Genomic DNA, 19274 nt, shown 5'->3' on the forward strand with positions numbered 1-19274 from the left:
TACGGTGATCTGCAAGCGGAGGGTGGAGGGAGGATGGAAAGGGGGGTTTTCGTTGGAAGGGGTGGAGACAGGGATGCAGGGGGAGCGGTGGGGGGCTGGTGTGTGTGTGTGTGTGTGTGTGTGTGTGTGTGTGTGTGTGTGTGTGTGTGTGTGTGTGTGTGTGTGTGTGTGTGTGTGTGTAAGATGGTAGCCTTTCACAAGGACGACCTGAAATTCCTCAAGGATGCGCGCTCTTCTGTAGTAATTCAGTGAGTGCTGCTGGTGCAGCTGGTAGATAAGCTGGTTAAAGAACAGATTCATGAAGTTTGACATCATAAATCACACAAGACTGCCATCCACTGTAAGCCACATCCTTCTATCTGCTACACTGTGAACAGTGTGCCATTAGCTCTGTGCAGGGATCAAGGTCACCCACTGATAAATGTGCGACCTTGAGCACAGAGTCGATATAAGGTCCCTTGACAGCGCAGTTCTCATGGCACTGTTTGTTTTAGGGGCTTAAATCACAATGCAAGTATCTGTAACATAATGTGCAAAGGTGGATTTAGATAAAAGGTATGTGCACTTGGCAGTCTCTAAAGGGGAGCTGGGGCAGCTGATGTCAGCTGTTCTTTGTTCATAAACTCCCACAGGGCGAAAAAAACAAACAAACAAAAAACATTAAGGCGCTTTCTCATGTTCAAATGTGTTAGGAAAGCAAAAATAATTACTAAACACACTTTGAATAGTTAAATGCTTCTTGAACCTTTTACACCTGCGTCTGAAATTTCAGCGATGACTCATGTATGCTAGAGGCATACAGATGTAACAGATGGTGGAATCATTTCTGAATGACAAACCTTTAATGTTTCAAAAAAAAAAAACTAATTAGTCATCTGTTGGATCAACATATTCTTTAGAGAAGAGTTTAGTTTTTCTTGTTTGAAAATGTTTAGGTTAGTTTGATTTTATTAGTTTTAGTCATTTCATTCAACAATCAAATACTAAAAATAAGAATATTGCATCAATATATTAATTTACTTTAGTTTTCCAAGTTAACAAAATTGTATCAGATAGTTAACGTTGTTTTTTTTTAAATAACAAGATGTGGATAACAAGATGTATACAGCAAATAAATGGACTGGTTCTTATAAAATACTTTTCTGCCCTGTTTGAGCACTCAAAGTGTTTATTACAAGCGCCATTCACACCAGATTTTTTTCTCTATGCTTAAGTGCTTTCTGTCTAACATTCATACACATTACACACATATGGCTTAATAGACTGGTAAGGAGGGCCAGTCTGTCCTGGACAATTCCCCTGATTACATAGAGGTGGTGGGTGAGAGGAGGATGTTAGCCAATCTCATATCCATTATGAACAACACCTCTCACCCGCTGCATTCGACTGTAGAGGCCCTGAGCAGCTCCTTCAGCTGTAAACTGCAGAGTGCTATCACAGCTCCTTCATGTGCATTACACATATTGAAGTTTTTGCCTTTTAAAAAGATAATTTATACCTTTTTCTTATTTATTTACATTTTTAATGTGTCTAATATATCCCTAATTCACTTTTTCTTGCTGACCATTGTGCTTCTGTAACAACTGAATTTTCCCAGTGTGCGATAAATAAAGTCTATGTTATTCACACTCTGATGAACACTATGGGAGCAGGTTGGGGTTCAGTATATTCCCCAAGCATGATTTGGTATGCACATGCACAGAGGGATCAAACCACCAGCCTTCCAATTACTTCCTGAGCCACAACCACCCCACAAGCGAACCGCAACAGTTCACTTAGCTCACGACAAAGGCTGACCTGACTGACCAAAATGGTTGAAGCTTTGTGCAATGACCTAGTGATCTCATTCCTTTTGGTCTGGGACCAACTGGTAACTGTTAGAAATCATCAAAAATCGCAAATTGATTGTCATTTACATACACAGAAACAAACGTCTTACATTCAATATCGAGGCAGAACCTCGTAGATCTGAAACAGAATTTCAGGAATTCCTCAACAAATAGTGGCACAGTTGCTGCGGGACAGCAAGTGCAAAATGACACGAATGCTCGGTAACACAATAACCACAATACAAATACCTGGCAACCAGCTGAGTTGAGTCACCTATTGCAAAGTGACGTCTATCAGATAAATAGATATCATGTAGAGTCAGTGCAGACTGACTTAGTTTAATTGAAACATGTTGGAAATTGCATTTATCCTTAAATTAAATGGCAATTATTTGCAAACTGTCTGAGAGGGATTTCAGTGTGTCCAAATCAGACCGGGATGGTTCAGACAGAGGCTGCTGTGTTGCAAGCTCAACCTCTGGGTATTCACTTGGTTGCAGCAACTACTTGCAATATGTCACTGAGTGTGAAAAAAATCAGTGCAATCACCAGGCAAGTACAGATTGTTTCTAGTTGCAGTGAGCATGCAGTCTTATTTTTACTCTAGTGTGACTGAGCTTTTAGACAGCTGACTGTGTGTGGCTATTTCCAGATTTTACAAAAGACACCTCATGGTCTCAAAAGAAAAGGGTTGGGACAGTGTCTTTGTTTGTTTGTTTTATTTATTTATTTATTTATTTGCATATTTGGTACCACCCACCACGCCAACCCTACCAAACACATTTAACTTCAGTCCCCTCATTTTTTTCAGTAGCCCACCTTTTCCTTTTCGCTGCACCCAACATTTTACAGGACACCAAAGGCACCCTGTGAGCTCACAGCTGCATCTTCTTTTTTAACAAACAAAAAAGCAGCAAATTGCCCTCGGTAGCAATCTGAATCTCTTGTGAAAACAGTCACATGCGAATGCAAAGCTAGGCAGTGATTACAAGCATCTGCCAAACACCCACATACCATATGCCTGTGTCACTTAGCCAAGGAAAAACAGACACCACACCTAAACATGCACGCACAACTCTAGAAAGCAAAATAAATATAACCATAAGTACCAAACCATAATTTGCATGCTTCTGTTTCCAAGCTGGGATGGGTACAGGCACATGCTCACACTCACATGCAGTGTGGCTCAGACATACTTGGGCCTATACAGCTGTATGATACTATGGCACAACTGCATTTGCCTGCATTCAAGCACCAATCAACTTATATTCTTGTCATTTCCAGGGCAACTAAAGAGTCATTACTATTTTGATCCAGTGTGTACCCCATGATTTCCCATACATCCACCATAGCTTCTCAGAACATTGAGGAAAGGGCTATGATCTTGCTGCATATAGCGGAGCCTTAAGAAGCTTAAACAAAAGCAGAGCATCACCTTGTTTCCAGTTGAGAAACTCAAAACATGAACTCTGGTCCAGCCTATAGAGAATTGCACACATCTCCTTCCTCTATGGAGGAGTCCTTTCCATTCATTTTTAAATGTCAGGTTCAAGACGATAAGACTAAAAATAAACCCTTTCTCTTTGATTTTAAGGGTTGATATCCAAATATGACATTTTTCTCTGATGTGTTAGAGAAAGTTTCCTGTCAGGCCTTTACTGTAGCAGACCTGGAAACATCTCAGGTTGTCTATCTTTGACTAATTATCCCCTGGAATAAGAAGAACAAAAAAAAGCCCCCCAAAACACAAAATGCCTATTTTTGTGAGTAGTTATAATAAGACACAAAATCATTTTAAATGCACATATGCACTAGTTGGTGTGTTTACAGTACTCTCATGTTGTGGACTTTTGAGTACATCCGTGTGTCCTGTCCGACAGCAGGCGGAGCAGCGAGGTGGTCTGCAACCCCATCTGTCCAGTGTAGTTTCAAGGACACTGGCATGAATTCTGGTAAACCTGGAAAAAAGTCAAGACCTGGGGTCTAGCCTAGCTTGAGCATTGATGACTAGTCAACAGAGAAAGTGGGTGGGCCTGGATTACAACTGCCAGACTACAACACATATGCATGATAGATCCTGAAGAGACTATAATAGGAGATGCCTTTTATATTACAACTTTTTTCCTGTAACAAATAATAATACTGTGAGTCTTGTTTTATGGAATTATTTTAGTGAGACTAGATTTACATCAACAAAGTTTTGTAACCAAAAGGTGAAAGATCAAAGGAATAAAATGTTCATAGTTCATAGATAAGAATAGTGTACCAAATATTACCACAATCCATCCAATAGCTGATGAGACATTTTGGTAGGAAGTAAAAAAAAAAAAGGTTAGTCTCATGACGGTGCTTGAGGAAAAGTCAAGGAATCAGATGATTCAGTGGATAATAATTACTATAAAAAACATTTCTGGACTCAGATTTATCAGCCTATAGCTATTAATTCATTGAGGGATAGAGGACTGCATTGGGACTAATAAACATTCAAGGAGTGTATGATTATGTGTACAAAACTTTGTAGAACTCTCTTGAGTATTAAGCTAATTCATTTTTAACCATAAACGTCAACATTATGGTGCTCCCAGGGAAATGGTGGAGATTGCAAAAGTTAGAATAATTTATCTGGGAAAATAAAGGTTGGGGGGGGGAAAGTTCACATAGTCAGGTTCATAGTTTGAGTCCGAAGTCAACAAAATTCAACACTCGTGTGTGAATGTGTGTGTGAATGGGTGGATGACTGGATATGTAAAGCGCTTTGGGGTCCTTAGGGACTAGTAAAGTGCTATATAAATACAGGCCATTTACCATTTACCATTTGAGATAGACTCACCAGCCACTTCATTAGGTACACATTGCTAGTAAAGGGTTGGACCCCTTTGGCCTTCAGAACTTCTTTATTTCTTAACAACACAGATTCAATAAGGCACTGGAATAATTTCTCAGAGATTCTGGTCCATATTGAGATGACAGCATCACCCGGTTGCTGCAGATGTGTCAGCTGCACTTCCATGATGCTGATCTCCCATTCTGCTGCATCCCAGAGGTACTCTATTGGATTGCAATCTGTGACTGTGGAACTCATTTGAGTGCAGCTTTGTGACATCAGAAGATGATTACACTGTGGTTGTAAAGGGATGAACAGTGTTTAATAACTATTAAAAACTCTGGAAGTGGTTGTTTTAGCTTGACGTGCTATTTACCACCACAGAAAGTAAAAAGAAAGTAAAATCAAGATAGTAGTATTTTTTTTCAGTATGTGAATACTGAATTTTAAACACACAGAAGAGCTGTTAAAAAATAAGAACACATTTTAGAGATGTTTAGATGCTGACTTACATTCAGACTCAGTTAGGTGTGCCTTTGAAAATCACTGAAACCTAATAGCTGTTCTTATTACAGCAATACTACTAAATTGATGCAGGCAAGCACATAAATATATAAGGACTAGGTGAAATTAACTTTCAGAATGCATAACCTGGTAACTGCATGCATGAGATGGAATATAGAGGCAAAGGAGACACGTGAAAGACAGTTGCATTGTTAAAAAAAATAAAAACTGAAGCCAACTGTGGCTTGACAAAATGACCTTGAGCTGAGGTTTGAGAAAAGCTAAAGCCAGGGCGTGGGGGAAGACATAGAGGATTATGGGTGAGGTGGAGTGAGAGTGAGAGCAGATGAAGAGAAATGAAGAGAGAGAAAAGTGAGTGAGAGAAAGAGAAGAGAAGAAAAGCCCCAGAGAAAGTGTTGTAGCTATTTGATAGAAGCCCAGCCAATTACAGTCCTGCATTATGAATGCGGAGAAACAAATGTACCTTTTGCCAGCATAAAGAAGGGGAAGCAGGGCTCAGAGAGGTGTCTCACAAAATGCCACCTCAGAAGAGTGTTTTTATAACCTCATGGAGTATTGCCTAAGGAGGGGGTAGACTGACAGGTTGGTTCACCCTCTCATTAGTGTATCCAGGAAGTAGCCTTGGACCTGCACTGTGGGCCTAATGACTGTGTCACCATGACTGTGTGACCTGCCAGAGCTGGTATTTGGTAGTACTGTAAACTATAATTTTCTTGATGCTGTATTCCCACTGTGAGTCTACTGGCTGCTTCTTTTCAAATAAGTCTAATGGGCTGTGAAATTAGTTTTTATCTCTGCACACAATATGGCTACAGAACAATTCTGGACTATCAAGTCTCCCTAAAGGCCGGGTTTGGAAAATGCATTTTCACTCTAAATTACAGTGCAGCCATTACAAAATACCCAGCTCCTAAGAACTTGCATACGCACAGTGAAGAACGTGCGTAGGCTTCAGTAGCAGAAGCTTGTCTTCTCATTTGATTGGAGGATATTTTTGTCCGGCATACACAAGTGGACACAGGTGTCTGCATGAATACCCATTCACCTGTGCTCCTGTAGTCAAATTCAGTCAAGACATTTGTGGTTTGATTGAACCACAAAGGGACTGTGTGATGGATGGAAGATGAGACGTGCACTGACCTGTCACTTCAATCCCCTCCCGCTTCTACACTTAGACCCTTTCTTTCCTGACCCCCTGCCTGTGCAGTCTGTTCTCCCTGTGCTGCATCTGACATCCACAGTCCTGTCTTCATTCCAGCCTCCTGTTCCTCATCCACACACATTGCCTGTCACTTCCCTCCAATCCTAACTTAGCTAACTTCCCAAGCACCAACAGCAGGCCTTTCTCTATCCCGTCTGCATGCCAATCCTGATTATGAAAATGTCTACACTACTACAAACTGGTGTATATATACACCAGTTTTTATACATGCACATATATATATATATATATAAAAAAAAAATTTGTTTTTACACCTTAGGGTGCTACTTGCTTCAGCGTGAAAATATTACTTGAAGCCTGCCACATATAATGTGTTGAATAAGAGAGAAGACGCCCCGGAGCCCAGTAATCCAAACTGATACATCCACTCAGACGACTCACATATATCCATCTACACAGACAAGGGAGAAATAATCCTCTGTCTCATCTCATCAGTCTCTATCCTGATTAAATGACAATGTATCTGCATCAGTGTCATCACTTTCTCTGTGTTTGATTGTTGAGTTGTTCCAAGGTCAGGCAATGGGAGCTTTACTTTTAACAAATTTAATTGAATCAATAGGCAATTACTTAGGGATGCAGCAGTGTTAGAGAAGGGAAGTAATGGGCCCAAAGCTTCAGCACAGTTTGGGTGTATGAGCGAGTGCATAGTTCACCTGATTGTTGTGTATGAAACCAAAATGGATTGGCAGAACAACAAACTGAGTATAAACTTGTCATGGTCCTGGGTTTGAGTTTTTATGGACTCTTACTTCTGACTTCAAGTTCTTTTGTATTTTGAGCCTTAGTTCTTTGTTTCAGTTCCTGCTTATTGGCGTTGGCCGAGTGCCTTGTCTTTAGATTACCTTACCCTGGTCTCATCATCCTGATTACAGTCAGCTGTGTCTTGTTAACCAGGCGTTAACAAGCGGCATCTTGTTGTGGCATCTCTGTTGTCTCCCCATTGTGCTCCATGATAGTGTTTGGGTTTTTTTTCTACTCTCATTGTTTTGTAGACTCATCATACATCTAATTAGAAGTTTGTTTTCTGTTACTCAGTCCTGTTTTGGAGTCAAGCCTTAGTGTCCATTTTCCTATAAAACATTGCAAACTATCCAAAATCAAAACTGAAATGTGAGCTGCAGTTGAAGGTTGCAGCAGGATCTCACTGACAAAGAAGTTTTGCAGTTCGGACTTGAGGTTAAATTGAGTCCGAAGTCAACAAAATTCAACACTCGTGTCTGAGAAACTGGGGGTGACATTGCTGGTATCACAAACTGAAGAAGGGGGTGGCTTAATTATTATTCTTTTTAATGCACCACGTTCCTAAGTAAGACATCTCAGTCATACTGGATGCACGTGAACCTCTACGTGTAGGTGTACTTAAAAGTTGCTCACTCTGTAACCTCAAGCTGTGATTTCTACATTTGCTGAGGACATTTTACATTCAGGGAGGCGTTGAATTGAAAAGCTTGATTCAGGTCTGAAAACTGTCATGTTGAAAGGACTGGTTTATTTTGACACGAGAGTGATCAAGTAGCTGAGTGTGCTTAAAGACCGGTGTTCAAATAGGTATTTGCAAAACCTACAAATGTCTATAATCTCTACACTACCTACAGCTTTTAAAAAAGGTATAGGTAGGGGGTCAGGGTTAGGGTATTTGATTTATCAAGTTTAGTATTGGTACATAAAGGAAGAATGTGAGAATCTGCACTGATGTGTTGACAGGTGAAAATTGGTCCAGTAGTAAACTGTTCAAAATATTGATTGTTATTTTTTTGTTTAAAGTGGACTCTTTTCTGTTTTGAAGTGTTTCTTTGTCCCTTCTGAGGGAAATATGATGCCATAGATCCAATCATACTCCAAAGCAGGACATTTTAAAACCAAATTTAGTGTAAGCTGTAGAAATCTAGAAAATCAACGAAAACAAAAGGAAGAGAGTATGTCTATTGTCAAAGTCTGCACCACCTAAAAAAAAGAAAAGAAAAAAGCAATGAATGCTAACTGTTGATTTCACATGGGATTTAAACCCCATGGTCCTGGCTGCTTTCAGCTGCTCCCTTATTCACAAGGGGTCACTTCAGTGGGCACCTGTTAGCTCCACAATGTTTACTTTGGCAGATTTTTATGCCAGATGCCTTTTGTGATGCAACTCCAAAAAGATTTGTGTCCCACTGTAAAAATGTAAAAGTAGAGAAAATTCTAACTACTAAGTTGGCACGATTCAATAGCATTCTGTTTTATCAGCTTTGTTATTGTTGGCTTCACTAAGATTAAGTTCTGGTGACTTCTTTTTCAGTTAATTATAATATGGGGTAACAAGAAAATCAAGTTGTTGTATAGTCAACAACAACAGTAACAAATTGTGAAAAATGTAAAAATCTATTGGATCATGATGCTTTGATAGTTTGTGTTTTCTCAAATTTACATTTACAGTATAAATCAAAATCCTCCACTTAATCCAGTCCACATTTGTTTGGCTCGATTTCATTTGTATCTTAAAGTCTCACACTGCAGCTTTAAGCTTTAACTTGGGGAGCATTTCTTTAAATCTACCATAGATTACCAAGGTCCTGGATATATTTTTTTCCTAAAACCTACATGTAATTTACTGCACGGTAAATGCTTACTTACAATTTTATCTGCAACAAAAATGACAGCTATATAAAAAAGTTATCATCTGATGGCTCACACTGTGGGGCCAAACAGGAGTCCATGCTGCCACACTGCTACACTAACACTATCAGAAATAGGTCTAGGTGTTACACCAGCGCCAGCGAGCAGGAAGTGCCTTACAGGGTCCAATCTTAGTGCCATCTCCCAAATGTTCCAATAACTAACAATTTTCACCACTTTGCTTTCCAGTCAGCTGCAAAATTATAGATTACAGATTTGCTCAGAGTGAAGAGAGGGAAGTGGATCACTGGAGGGGAGAAAGATTGAAGGAAGGAGGTGAAGGATAGGAGAGACACAGTCATGGATAGGGAGAGCTCAGAAACTGAAAACATCTCGGGCCATCGGTAGTTTGAAGATAAACTGAAATAGAGTATGGACCTCTGAATGACAGCAGGGAATGATGAGAAATGGCATATGCTAAATGAGGCTTAAATGCCTCAGGTATCCCCTGAGAGGCTTTTAATAATGCTCAGGCATTGTGACACTCGGCTGGCCCAAGCACATCCTTTCCATAATGAAGAGAATATGCTAATAGCTGACTCATCTGCTGGAGGAAAAATTAAGGAAAGCAAACAACACCTTTGGTGCCCTCTGTTTATTGAGACGATGGACAAGCGAGATGACAAAGTGAGAAAGTAGCGAGGCAGTTTGGAGGGAAGCGACTCTGCAGAAAACTAACAGTTGTCCCGTTCAAAATGAGGCCAAAGTTATCCATTTAGATGCAGCTAACTTCATTTTTGCAGTTTCACTTTTTGCAACACAACAACATTGAGAACAAAATTCTGGACTGAAAGCCAATAAAGTAGATGAACAGAGATAGGATTGTGTGCAATACCCGTTTCTAATTGAAACTGCTCTGCGTGAATGTTTTCAGTACAGCCAGGATGGCAGAGAAGTTAACCTAAATGCGCAGATCAATAGACTAAATAATAAATGCTTACACTGGCACAACTGTGAGAGCTCAAGTGAAAGACTTGCAGGACAGAAAGAATGTCTGATGCCAAGTCCACACTTCAACTCCAGGAGATAAAATAGATAAAATAAGGGGTCAAAGCATTGAGAGAACCTGCTAGGAGCAGCACACATAAGCTTTGCAGTAATCCCAAGGCACATGTACTTTTCATTTTTCTCCTGACACTTCAGCATGTGCATATAGATGAACAAGAGTATCTGCACCTCGGCAGGAGGACCCACACACAAATGTTTTGCCTGATGAGCAATATGTGCACGCACGTAGGGTAGAAGTAAAGATAGAATTGATATGGATCATATGCTAATATGGCTGAGAGGCTAAAAGTGAGATTGAGCACATTTCTAGCATGTTTCATTGCTATAGCAACAGCCTTTGTACTTGTGGAGGGAAGTGGGTGGCAGAAAAAAGAGCAAGAGTGAGAGTGAGAGGAGTGACAGAGAGAGAAAGAGAGAGACTTTGGCTTGCTTCTCTCTCTTGGCGAGGTTCTACCAATCCAGCTCTATGCCAACTCAAGACCCTGGGGCTTTAGACAGCCAAGGTCACTGAAGAGGAAAAATGAACAACTCCTGAACGTGTTTCTGCGTACTTCTAATCCAAGAGAGGCAATAAAGGGCAGTTCCAGCTCACACAGGCAGAGGGAGCCACTACATGTGCCTAATCGTGCCCTACTAGATCCAGCTACACATGAGCAGGAGGATCATATTGTTTCAAAAATACCCTTGAAGGGTCACGATCAAAGACGCATAAACAAAACAGCCATTAAATCCTTACTGTCTTCATACAGAAGGCATTGTTGAAAGAATCCAAGCTTTACAGAGTGAACGCTAAACCAGCAACTCCCGTCTTTACATTTTTACATCAGCTTTACATCACAGCCTCAATGACATTCCTTCATGACTATTGTCCCAGTAGTACTGCTCTGATGGGAATTACTATAGTATATATACAGCTTAGCACATAAATAAAGTGCAATATTAGTTCATATTAAATTATCATTTGCCTACAGCCAAGTTTCAAACCCAAATCTGTGAAGGACAACCTTGAATGCCGAAAATCGGAGCGTCTGTTTGCGTTCAGGGTGAGAGAAGCCTGAGGACCCCCAGAGGTAGGAGGGTGAATATGAAATTAGCTATGTTTATTAAAAGTCCCCTTGTTTCATAGAACCACAATTTAGCAGTCAGTCTTCCACATAAGCTCACCCCCCCACCCCCCACGCTACTCTCTTCACATGTCCTTTCAAAGACTTGTGAGACGGCTCTAAAGGCTTTGGTGCCTTGTGTAAAGCTGGCTGTTACGGCTGCTGAAATCAGCGATGCCTGCTATTTTTAGGATATGTGAAATCTATCTGTAGCACTCCAATCATGAAAAAATTCGCATGGGTGTGTGCCATTCTCTCTCTCTCTCTCACACACACACACACACACACACACACACACCATAGATAAGCAGTTACACAACAGACATAACAAATACGAGGAATTGAGCCAATTTAGAGATAACAAGAGATAACAATAGATATCTATCTATCTATATATACACACACACACACACACACACACATATACACATATACACACACATATACACATATACATACACACACATATATATGTATGTATGTATGTATGTATGTATGTATGTATGTATGTATGTATGTATGTATATATATATATATATATATATATATATATATATATATATATATATATATATATATATATATATATCATTGCTACATGAGGTGTTGAATTTCTGTGACTGTTTTGTCAGATTTGTGCTTGAGTAAAAGAAAGCTTTTTCAAGAATCAGAAAGTAGGTCAGTCAAAAAAAGAGTTGTGTGGATGATGAAACTTAGGTGCTTCTGGCCTGGTACAGGTAACTAACTGACTGAGGGCTCAGAGAGTACTGGTGTCCTTTGAAATGTAAAAGCATTTAAGAACATTTATATTTAACACTAAAAATAGTTACACTGAGAGAAATTGGACCATTTAACTGCTCCAATTTGTGCATTGCAGGGCTTTTCTATATTCAATTTTAAAAGGAGCCTTTGAAATTCTGTAAAAAGAAATCTTACTGAATTCCATTTCTTGCAAATATCTGCTGACTATACATTTGTACATAGTGAAATGATGAATCAGTTTTCAAATTTTTTTGAAAACTTTGAATGTCCTTCAAGGAGCCTGGAGAACTCCTTAAATGACAGGGAAATCCTCCCAAGAGAGTTCAGGCTGTAACAGGCTCAAAACTTTTGCACAGTACTATAAAAATTGAATGGGACTGTGTTGCTCAGTGATATTTTTTTTTTCCAAATATTGCTAACAAATCTTCTGCATTTGTTCTTAATTTTATAAAAATGATTGTAAGGCCTTTAATTCTAATTTGGAGTACTTTTGGATACTTAAAAAAATAAGATGATGTGCATCAACCATTTGGAGAAAGCTGTTCCCTGTTACAACATGATCATAAATATCTGTACAGTCCAAAACCTACAAGAAATGTGTTTGTGAGTCTGATGAGGAATTACTAGACTTGCTTGGACAGAGTGGAGACAACTCCAGAGTTTCACTGAAAAAAAACTATAGCTACCAAATCTCCGGCACCATACACTGAATGTTGAGCATGAATACTCAGATAAAATGCAAACATCACTCCTAGATGTCTAGATGACAGCGTTTTAACATAGCATTGCAACAGAGTGCATCGTGGTCCATTTGTGCCCTTTTCCACATATTCATCTTTGTATCCACACTCACTTTCAACTAACCCTAACCACGTCCTTGCCAGAGTGTGCATAACTTGTTACAAGCAGTCGCACAACCTCCTGATAAACACACGCAAGCCTAAAGCACGATGCAGGGCAAAGATAACGCCGTAATTTAAGTAAGAGGAAGACGAGATGATGAAGCTGTGTGAGGCCAGCTGGAATGTGATGAAACTGATATGGCATCAGGGAGACTCAAACCAGGGGAAATCAAGCGAGGGCAGAAAGCATGGAGAAACGAAGGGAGGAGGAGCCGTGGCCAACAAGTAGAAAATCCTCTCATTAATAAAATCCGCTGATGAAATTAGAACGTGTAATCAGTCACATACACCTCCACACACGCGTGCGCTTCATTTCTTATCTCCCTATCTTCGCCACTAAAAATATTATGTAGTGCATGTCTTTGATTATAAATCTTCTATTCACGAGCAGACACAGATCATATCAAGAAAGAGAACGTCATCATTATTTAAAGCTCACTGAGACACTTTTAGATTTTAGTTGGGGAAAGGTCATCATTTCTGACTGCAGTATGGAATATGCAAACCTGTTTTCATGCTCTTCAGGTTTAAAGCTAAAAGTGATTCATCGCTAAATGAAAGCATACAACAACTTTGTTTTTAGTCAGACATTTGGTTTATTTGAAATGTTTATTAAAATGTTCCATGACAGAAATGTCTGCACCGCACAAAGACACCTTCAACAAACTATAAAAATACATTTAAAAATAGCACCTTTTCTCTGGTAAGTAAACAAGCAGGCATTAACAGTAACACAACTCCCCACAAATAATGATAAAAACAGTATGTACAAAATATTGGCAGAATATTGCGCTTGATTCTTCATATTTAACAGATACGATAAAACTATATTCGTAATAATAGTCAAATATATTTGTGCTTGCATAGTTATTTTCATGGAGAGAAGTGCGAGGGGTTATTTGAGGAATCTGTGGGCTGTAGTTTTATTTAACGGTTGCATGGATAACATTAGAAAACTGAAGAAGTAACGTTTGGATCAGCTCTTAAGATGCGCCGCAGGTGAAGACAGGAAATCACCGTTTCTGAAAGCCTGGTGTGAAGGCTGAGGCTAGTTGTATACATTTCATGTTATTTCTTTGTTTTTCAGGGTGTATGTGTTTACATCACGCTATTTAACCTAAATACTCTGTGCTGTTAACATGTAACATATGACACCATTATCCTTTAATCCTTTAAAGCCATGTTTGATTCATGGGTTTTCAGTCTTCCACGTCATCACTGTGATTTTTTTCTCCCAAAAACTTGACAAATATGAGTTAAGTTAAAACTCATATATGCAAATCAATATTTATTTTTCATTTTTGTCATTCCATTTTTGGGGGTTTTTTAACTGCTAACTCTAAATTGCCCATCGGTGTGAATGTGGATGTGAATGGTCTGTCTCTATATGTTGGCCCTGCGACAGACTGGTGACCTGTCCAGGGTGTACCCTGCCCCTCTCACCCTATGATAGCTGGGATAGGCTCCGGCCCCCTCGCGACCCTGACAAGGATAAGCGGAAGAGAATGGATGGATGGATTTTCAAAAAACTTTGAATATTTTGGCAATTATTTCAAAGTTTAGGCTTTAAGAGTTTAAAGGCATTTTTTTTTTAACTACAACCTGTTCATGGTTTTAGTGTTTTAAATCAGTTCACAAAAAATATTGTTACTTTGCGCAGGTAACGCCTTTTGTTTCCAGAACCTACACTGGTGTCAACTTTTTCTTATTTGCTAAATAGCACAGAGCCAGTTAAACAGTGTGTACATAGATGGAAATAGAGTACAACTACACCTGCACCTTATTACACAGCATTGTGTAGTTACCATTAGAGTGAAGTTCATAACAGATGCTGTTTGTCCTGTCGTCTAAAACAAAGTCATTCAGCGTTGCAAAGAAAAATTACATATAGCTTTTTTCCCCTTGTTTTTATTTTGCTTAAATAACGTCATTTATTCCTGTGTATTTTCTCTAAGTTTGAAATGAACTGTGCCTTTTTAGCATTGTATTATAGCGAGAGAGAGACACAATGTTTGCCAATATGTTTACCGTTTACGATCCTCTATTTTTGGTCCTTTTGTGTTTCTATGAAAAGAGCTTGTAAAGGATTGCAGTTTGAAATTTAACACCAGAAAAACAAAATCAGAACAAAAAACAAAACAAACAAAAAAACTAACTTAATGTGAAATATTTAGCAATTTCTTTCAGGTAATAAGTGAAACTGCAAGCATCTTGCAAATGATGAATAATGATTGCAACCTGCAAACAACAGCCTCCCTCAAACAACCTGCAAGTTACTGAAACATACTGAGCTTCACCAAATTGGTAACCTTCCTAAGCAGCAAGATGTTATTCCACTGTACGATGAGTTTGGCAGTTTAGTATCAATACTGTAGCAGCGTTCCACAAGAACTGCACTCAATACTGTGGTATGGTGGAATCGTTAAACTGAGATGTGTTAAAGTCAGGTAAACAAGCAAAAGAAAAAACAGACCTATGAGGCATTGCGGTCTCCCTTTTTAGCAGGGAAAGTTTGGTTAGGTTAAAAAAACAAAACAACAATAAATAAACAAAAATAAAACCACTGACATTTGACATCATAGTGATCTACAAAAGCCTACCATCCTGTGGCGGAGGACAAGTGGGCCACAATCATCGCGCTCTCTTAAAGGGAGGAGAACCTGCACAAAAGATCAACTGTTAGCCTGCTTGCATTATATACTGGACTTAAACTAGTGTGTCTGTGTCTTGCTTCTATTTGTACCATCAGCCTCCCCAAGACAGGTCTCTTCACACTCCTCCAGGTGAAGGAAACGGTTGTCATTTCCTTCACAGCCGCTGTAGATGAAGGGCCTGCAGGCTTGAGCCTGTCTGTTAAAATACCAGCGCATAGTGTACTTTCCACAGCTTCCCTCATCCATGGGCAGCAAGCACGGGTCTGCTGGAGCTGCAGAACACATGCATACATGTAAAACTTGTGCATATATATAGACACAAAGAAAACAAGACCAAGGCAGCCCAGGCAAACAGGATTAGTGGGAATAAGAAGCAGCAGGAAACAAGATCATGAGATTGTCAAGCCAATCTATTTATTTCAACACTTCTTGTTTCCAAAGCAACATATTAACACTTCTTTGTTTTTGCCTTATTTTGTTGGATGCATGCTTGTCTTAAATAATACTGTATGACACCCTTAAAAAAAACTAAAAACAGACAACAGCAGAGCAGCCAATGCACCCAGAGACATACACAGAGAGACAGACACCAGATGGCCAGTAGTAAGGATGAATAGATCCCCAAACAGGATGACGAATGAGCTGGTTTACCTTCCCCTTTGACTCTCCTCTTGGACCTGACTGTTCTGGACTTGACTGCTTTCAGATGTGTAACTTTGACTGCTTCCTGACCATCAGCTGTTGCCTGATCGTCAGCACTTGCTGATTTGTTAGGTTCAACTCTGACTGTTTTCTCAGATTTCTTTCTGTCAACCTCACCTGTCGACGCACACACAGACACACCAAAGAAACACAGCAAACAGCACAGACAAGGTCAACAGAAAATGTCTAAACACAATGGTAACAATGATAATGGGGGACAAAGACTGAACAATCCATGTTGTCAACATGACAGGTCACAGGCTCTGGATGGTGTGGGCTTGTAGTAGGCTGTGTGATAAATACTCAAGGGCAATAGAGTCTCATTATGATGAAATAAAAACAAATTGAAAAGCAGGCACATAAGATAAGCTGCTTCACCAGCACAAACTCAATTATGGCTTCAAAGCATAAATTTGGCATGCCTTTTTGGGTTTAACACGTGAAACAGAAAATTGTGTAGCACATATAATACATTTGGCAAAAGTCAGGGTCATAGTTACTGACTAAAAGTGACTTTTTCATAAGTATAATGACAGCCACTATAGTCAAATGAAGATTATTAAATCCCCCTGCGGTCATTTTTATTTGGTGGCGTGGAAGCATAAGGTGCGGAGCACAGCATCAGGGGTTCCTTAAAGGGGATTTATACTTTTGTGCTAATCTCCTGCACTGTAGATATGTCGTAGACCAAAACTTTCTGAATGCCAACTCTATAACCTGATCTGTACCTCACAGTAACTACTGTGACAAAATGGCACTGTCAATGCAGCTACACAATGATGTCAGCTACTCCCCTCATAGCAAAATTGGTATGGCCTGGATCAGGCCCACACAATGTGCTTACACATGGCCCACATACCGCAAAGAATGACGGCCCTTTGGTGGCCCAGATCTGGTTTGCCAGATGTGGCCCACACATGGGCCAGCACAAGGCCAGTTGCAGACACACTGGTGGTCCTGTGCTGGCCCATGTGTGGGCTACCTCTGGCAAACCTGATCTGGGCCACCAAAGGGCCGTCAGTCTTTGCAGTATGTGGGCCATGTGTAATTTGTGTGCAGCCACGGGCCAGTTGCAGACACACTGCTGGCCCTGTGCTGGCCCAGAACAGTTTCAGCTCTGGCCCCAGATGTCAGCCTAATGTGTACCTTAATCAAGCCATGTAATAACAACATGTGCAACCTGCAAAACAATGCAAAAGTAACATGACAAAACCCTGTTCAAACAGTAAATGGACTGATTCTTATATAGCGCTTTTCTAGTCTCCCGGATTACTCAAAGTGCTCTATAGAACATGCCACATTCTCCCAATCCCACACTTTCTCTAAACCGAGTGCTTCCTAACTACACACTTGGAAAAACAGAAGACCAAAATTACAGCGACTATGCCCAGCGATTTGTGATCTCCTTGCTTTTGAAATGGTTGCTTCAAAGATGGGGACTAAGTCTGTGCGTCAAGACAGTAAAATGATAAAAAGATGGAGTTACACTTGTTTTCTATGTTATAACTTCACTGTTCTGACGGACCAAAAACAGCACAAGTGAGAGTAGCCCACAAACCAGCTGTGCCACATACTTTGAACACTGCTTTCATCAACAGTGGATGCTCTCTGCCAGCAGACCCGTTATCCATGAACTGCCAGCAGACCGCGATAATGCTACCACTGCTGAACTATGATTGCAGCTTTAGTCTAACTAATCTTTACTAGTTTGAGTCAAATTGACAATTACATTAAATGTTTGTCTGATATTACGGTGATTAACTGTGATAAACTGGAAACAGTTGCGAACATGTTGCAATCTGATGTAAATGTCTTGCAGTATACATCCTAAAAGGTATTTATTAAGACGTATTCTGGATCTCTATACCAGTTATGATGGTGCAGAATCAAATCACAGCTTAAATTAATGTGCACAGTTTTCTCAGTCTCATGGTTTCTCTTCAGACACAAGTGATGAATTCAAACAGAACACAAACAGTTTAACATGCAAGAAGTAACCAGTTACCACTATTTAATCTGCTGCGCCATTTAACTTTAAGATAATGTCAATGTCAATGTTCAGTGTTCAATGTTCCATGGTCAATTAAATTAAGACAACAAATTTAAAGACACCCTTAGTAGCAAGGGTTTCTAACTACGGGACATGACACACAGGTGCCCCAGTGCATAACTGCAATCCTCCAAGTTGAAATAAAAAGCAGAAGATCTCACTTTTGGAGGCAACTCTTCCAACAGTTTCAAAATTGCCACCCACACACTGGCAGTATGTCTGCTTTCAAGAATTAGACAGTGAGTATTTGCAAACCTTCACCTATCTGTCTGTGAGAGGTTGCAGTAAGTCTGAGTTAGGCCGCTATTGTTTGACAAAACTTTTGAAAACACGTCACCTCCAGTGAGGTGACCTGTGCAATTCTCCTGCAATCTAAACTGGTTGCCACAATTACTTGCAATCGGTCACCAACAACAAAAGAATTCAGTGAAATCATTTGGCAACCACTGACTTTTCCTAGTCACAGAGAGACTGCCATCCTGTTTTTACTATGGTGTAATGGAGGCTTAAAAAACAGACTATGACACTGATTAATTCAGACATAGCATGAGTTGGTGAGATGGGTTTCCAATTGGTTTGCAGGAGCAACTTTAGGCAGAATAGATGCAGTTTAATCACTGTGCTCTCTATGAGGTTTGCCAAGTGAATGCATAGAAAGCTATCAGCTGACACACCATCACTCCATTATATAATGTGGTTATATTCAGTCATGATGGCCAAAAATGTTAATTTATTGCTGAAGCTGAGAAGTTGAAGGATACTGTTCTCTCTTCACCCATGTCTGCGATACTAAAGCATGTTACTTCAGGAAAACACTGGAAATAGTGTAAAACAGAAATTACCATCACTCTGGTTGGCCGAGGGAGACGTGAAGTAGAGCATCTCCTCCAAGGGGTCGTCATAGGATTCGACGGAGTAGACATGCTCGTAGTCTGGGTCATTGGTATTTACCACCATGTGCAGTTCACGGCCTGAAAGAAGAGCAGCATCAGGCAGGATCATCAGAGACATCAATGACAACCTCTAATTTTTTGGACT

The 19274-nt window shown here is 39.9% G+C and overlaps 1 protein-coding gene across 3 annotated transcripts in view; it reads right to left on the reverse strand.

Annotated features, from left to right (window-relative positions):
• Positions 1–15617: 15617 nt before the first annotated feature.
• col7a1 (collagen, type VII, alpha 1) overlaps positions 15618–19274 on the reverse strand; it is a 62186-nt gene continuing 58529 nt past the window's right edge. For 2 of the 3 annotated variants that reach the window (XM_086292325.1, XM_086292323.1), the window contains exons 115-116: positions 19079–19207; positions 16165–16303 (exon numbers count right to left, since the gene is read on the reverse strand). The gene's annotated coding sequence lies outside the window, so the exon portion shown is untranslated. Of the gene's footprint in view, positions 15757–16164; positions 16304–19078; positions 19208–19274 lie in introns of those variants that run through there. The other variant, XM_086292324.1, reaches the window with a different exon arrangement.

Source organism: Aulonocara sp. 'chitande type north' Nkhata Bay, linkage group LG5 (genome assembly GCF_057382095.1).
Source record: "Aulonocara sp. 'chitande type north' Nkhata Bay isolate Kocher_YH1m ecotype deep benthic linkage group LG5, A_spYH_male_GT1.1, whole genome shotgun sequence".
Classification (NCBI taxonomy): Eukaryota; Metazoa; Chordata; class Actinopteri; order Cichliformes; family Cichlidae; genus Aulonocara; species Aulonocara sp. 'chitande type north' Nkhata Bay.